Below are 4,964 nucleotides of genomic sequence, written 5' to 3' on the forward strand. Positions count from 1 at the left end.
CAACATAAACTTAAGAGTGTGATGTGGTTAAACAACTAGATTACTATATAAATGCCATCAGTCTCTGTTATTAGAAAAGCAATGAGAGGACCAGTCCTGATACTCATGGTTTATGCTCTTCTAGGACTGTTTTAGGACTATCATTCAAACAATGCTCAGATTAACCTTCTTCTAGACGTCTGCAAAACAGATGTAAGACTGTTTGTATGGTTCCAATGACGATAAAAAAGCTTCAAATGTGTCTTTATTTTGCATCAAATGCTCTATTACAGTAATATTCATATGGGAATTAAAAGTGGTAATCTGTGATATTCAACCAAACATACCAACTTTACTTGCTCTTTAATCCACTCATTTTCTTCTGAGATACAGCTGTCAAATAATCAGAACAAATCTTCTTACCACATTTAAACTTCAGAAACTTATTTTGTTTTCTCTATTGCTAAATTCTCAGAGCATAAACTTTTGGTTCCCAAAAGTAATTTCTGAGTCTTGAGCCAGTTTTTGTAAGAATAATATGTAAAATGATGAGGTTGGTTCCTAAACACAGGATTAAGGCAAGAGTTTTTTATTCAATTTATAGATGAGTATCATTGCACAAGTAATTTACGAAATTATAAATTGCAACCATGCTGTCATTTTTTAAAAACACATAAGTTAAGCCCACAAATGGAACTATATTAGTATACTATGTTATACAAGCATCTACCTACAAATTAACAAAGAACTGTCAATAAATTTTTTAAATTCAACTTTAAGTGCTCCAAAGTTTAGACAGATGTTATCCTACTTTCTCTGAGCAGCTGTTCATTGGACATGTTCCTTATTTATTGATATACTGTGTTCAATGCTAGTGTCACATTTCTTAAACAGGAACTTGGCAACTTCCAAATTCCCTGGTAAATATTGACATATCTCAGCATGTCAATATTTATACTGCCAACACTTTGATGAGTCTCCTCAACAATGGCTGCATCTTATTTCTTAGCAGCCACTTCTGTTCCAATTGAGCAAGGTCTTTCTTTATTCAACAGCATCCCCTCACACAAAGACCAGATTGACTTTCTGGCTTATTTCAACATTTTGGACACTTTTACAGGGTTAGTAAAGTTCAAAGAAACAAGGCACAAATTTAGGAACAGTCGTTTTTGATTACTTGATCCCAAGCCTAATCATCATTTTCAACCCCACTGCTGCAGCCGAAAACTGCTGAGGCCTTTTCAGAATTTATAGAGTCAGATTATTTCTTTTCTGTTAGTCCTAAAGGCTATCCAACATTACAAAAAGATTGGTTTACGGACTACAACAATGATGGTAATATTCAGGGGACAGTTTAAATTCAGAATGTTTACCATAAAAGGTAGTTCGAGGTCTGGTTCATTATCTACAATTAAACTGTTTTAAATACATAATTACTTTACCTAATTTTTGTGCCAAGTATCAGAAATTATGTTAACAAACTAATTATCTTTAACTCAACCTTAACAACAAATTTCCATATCATTGTGAGAAAAATCTTCACAATATCTTGAAAACAGCCCGGGATTCCCCAATGGCACACAACCACAAGTTTACTTTAAAGCTATTGGCAGGACTGGCAGCTAGCAAAAGCATGGATGTCTCATGAGCAGTTTGGAATTCCAGCATGGATTTCCCCTTTGAGGCAACAAAAGTCTCAAGGGTGTTCTTCCAAAAAGAGCCCCGTCTCATCAACATTAAAAACTGCTGACTATAATAACCCTCTGTTCATCTATTTCAGCCAATGTCTTAGGAAAAAAAAGCACAACTCATGTTCTCATCAGCGCTGGCAGCTTCACAAATGACAAGGAACAAATTGCCCTGGACTATAAAATGCATTAACTACCTCCTACCTGTATAAAAACTATCCTTCTATTATTTTAAGGACAGCCACCTTTTCCTAGAAAACAAGGTATAGCAAATAGACCATCGGTTTTATACTCAAAGAGTCAGCTTGAGATCAAAACTCTACTGCTTCATAGCTGAGTGACTTTGGTCATGCTATTAATGCATTAAAAACATTCACTGACTGCTTCCTATGTACCAGGCTTTGATATCCCCAGAATGAGTTAAGACACATTCCCATCTCTCGAGTGAGATAAAAACACCCCAAAATAATTATTTTACAAGCTTGTAAAGTGCAGAGGCAGGGTGATACCTCCTCTCAAGAGTTCACTTAAGCCAGCCTGACATTTCAGGGAAGGCTTCCCTGAGCTACACCTGATATGAATCTTAAAAGGTGAAAAGGAAAGAGATAAGAAAAGGCATTCCATGCAGAAGACCCTGCATGATGAAAGGCTTGGAGGCAAGAAACAGCATAAGACCTGGACACAATAAACAATTCAATGTTTCACAATGACTGCCAATCAAGGGTGACTAAATTCAAATACCCAGTAGAGTTCATTCATTCAACCAAAGCACGTGCACTTCTGTGCATCAGACAGTGCTTTAGAACTTGGCATAAGGAAACAAAACAAGTAACAATTCTTTCCTGTATTTTAATAGATCAAAAATGAAAAACCACATAATAAATATGTAAAATACAAAGTAAGGTGATAAGTGCTAGAGTAAAAGGAGAAGATAACACAGGATAGAGAAAACTGGGAGTACAGAGGCCAGTGGGGGAAAGGGGAATAGTTGCAAAGCTGCAATTTTAAATAGAAGGTTGCGGCAGGCTTTATTGAAAAGGTGATATTTGAGCACATAAATAAAGATCAGTTGTGTGGATGTCTGGGAAAAAGCATTCCAAGCAGATGAAGCAGCCAGTGCAAAGGCCCTAGGGCAGAAGTGGGCTTAGTGTATTTAAGAAACAAGGAAGCCAGTATGGCTGGGACAGAGTGAGGGGAGAGCACACAAAGGCTGAAGTCAAGGAGATAATAGGAAACCAGATCATGTAGAGTTTTGTAGGCCAATGTCAGGATGTCAGCTTTTATTGTGAATCAAATGAGAAGTCATACAATGTTTTTAAGCAAAGAAGTAATGTTACATTCCTTCTAATAAACTTTTTATTTTGGAGTAATACTGAATTTACAGGAAAGCTGCAAAGATAACACAGAGTTCCCATATACATCTCACCCAGTTTCCTCTAATATTAACGTCTGGCGTTCAGAAAGAGAGGGAACTAAGAATATGAACTCGGGAGGCTTCAGTATATAGATGGTTATTTAAAGTCATTAAGATTTGATATAATCAAAAGGAAGTAAAGAAAGAGAAAAAGAAGAGAAGCAAAGATTGAGCCCTGGAACACTCAACAATAAGAGATCATGAAGAACAGAAGGAAGACAGAAGGAACCAATAAGGTAGAAGGAAAACCAAGAGAGTGTGATGTCCTGGAAATGAAGTGAAGAAAATACATCATGAAGAAGGAAGTGATTAACTGCGCCAAAGGTTGCTGATAGCTCAAACAGGAAAAAGACTGGGAATAATCAACACCTGGAGACCACTGGTGACACTAAGAAGAGGATTTTGGGTAAGGGTGGGAGAAAAACCATGCTGAAAGAATGAATAGAAAGAATAGAAAAAGAGGAATTGGGATTTGGAACATAAAATCCTTAAAGGATTTTTGTTCAGAAGAGCAATAAATGGGGTTAGAAGTGGAGAAAGGTTAAGAGAAGCAGTTCTTAAAGTAAAAGAAATAACATTAAAGTCAAAAATGGGTCTTAATCTAAGAGCCACAGGGAAAGCATATAAAAAACGGGGGAGGGGAGAAGAAGGACAAAGACAAAACTAGAACACAAACAGCCTTAATCTTAAACTACGGAGGCTAGCTGAGGATTAGAGAAAACAAGCAGTTAAGTAAAACCTTTTAATATATGTGTGACCATCAGTGAATTAAAAAAAAAAAAAAGGAAATCATACAAAAGGAAACCATTAACATTATCAACACTAGATACAAAGTGAAAGGGGGTGGGGGATGAGGGAGGCTGACTAGTGGTAAAAAAGCAATACCACTTTAATTCAAAAACCTTATATTGAGTTCCCAAGTACTATGCGAACTAAACACGTCAAAACACCTGTTTCTCCATTTGGATTTGCAAAGACAAAATCGGGTGGAAAATAAACCCTCATCTAATGGGATTATCAAAACTGAAAGAAGCTAAATAATAATACTACTGATTAAAAGAGAAAGTTGGCATGTAATTCCTCTCGCTGATGGACCACTTCTCTAGAATACCTATGCAACTATTCAACTCGGGAAAGGGCAGTTTCTTTCCATTTGTTACTACAGAAAGTTCATCCCTTACCCAAAAGGGCCTAGTACGCTTCAGGCCCCAGGTGAAACCCATAGACAGTTTACAAAGAAAGAGGGATGGGGGGGGGAGAGAGAGAGAGAGAAGGCCTGCGTCAGAAAAGTGTCCAACAGCCTACCCAACATAACCCTCCGGATTCAAGTGTCTTACTACTTCCACAACCGTTACAGGGCACTTCAAAGGCGCTCTGCATTCTAGAGAATCCCTCAGGTGCAAAGGGAGAAACTGAAGAGTGGGTGTAGCAGGTGCACACCCTGCACGTAAGTTTAGGGAACCCAGGCGTCCGAGAGTGCAAAAACGGAAGGTCCAGGAGCTTACACATTGAGGGGGATCCGAGCTGGGAAAAATCATGCACTGAGGAATTCTAAAGGGAAATAATAGGGAACTAAAAAAAAGGAAAGTAAGAAAGAAAAACAAAACAAGGACAAAACAAAGGACTATTACCATCACTAATTTACTATTACTAAAATACGCAGCTCACGCTTCCGGACCCTACCTCTCAGTTCCTCCACTTCCGGTCTCCTCCAAAAGGCCCGCTCCCGCAGCCAGACGTCCCGCAGCCAATGAGAGTGTCGTCCACTTCCGCAAGGACGCCTGACGTCTTTTAGCTCCTGCCTTTTCCGGTTGCGAGGAGCCTATCCTCGTGTCCGGATCGCGCGGCTCGGGAGGAGGTACCCTGACAGGCCCAACCGGACG

At 38.6% G+C, this 4,964-nt stretch overlaps 1 protein-coding gene across 4 annotated transcripts in view; it reads right to left on the bottom strand.

The window, feature by feature from the left end:
• XRCC4 (X-ray repair cross complementing 4) overlaps positions 1-4,845 on the bottom strand; it is a 309,118-nt gene extending 304,273 nt beyond the window's left edge. For 3 of the 4 annotated variants that reach the window (XM_078067092.1, XM_036067086.2, XM_078067093.1), the window contains exon 1: positions 4,765-4,845. The gene's annotated coding sequence lies outside the window, so the exon portion shown is untranslated. The remainder of the gene's footprint in view (positions 1-4,764) is intronic. The other variant, XM_078067094.1, reaches the window with a different exon arrangement.
• Positions 4,846-4,964: the final 119 nt, after the last annotated feature.

Source organism: Halichoerus grypus, chromosome 2 (assembly GCF_964656455.1).
Source record: "Halichoerus grypus chromosome 2, mHalGry1.hap1.1, whole genome shotgun sequence".
NCBI lineage: Eukaryota > Metazoa > Chordata > Mammalia > Carnivora > Phocidae > Halichoerus > Halichoerus grypus.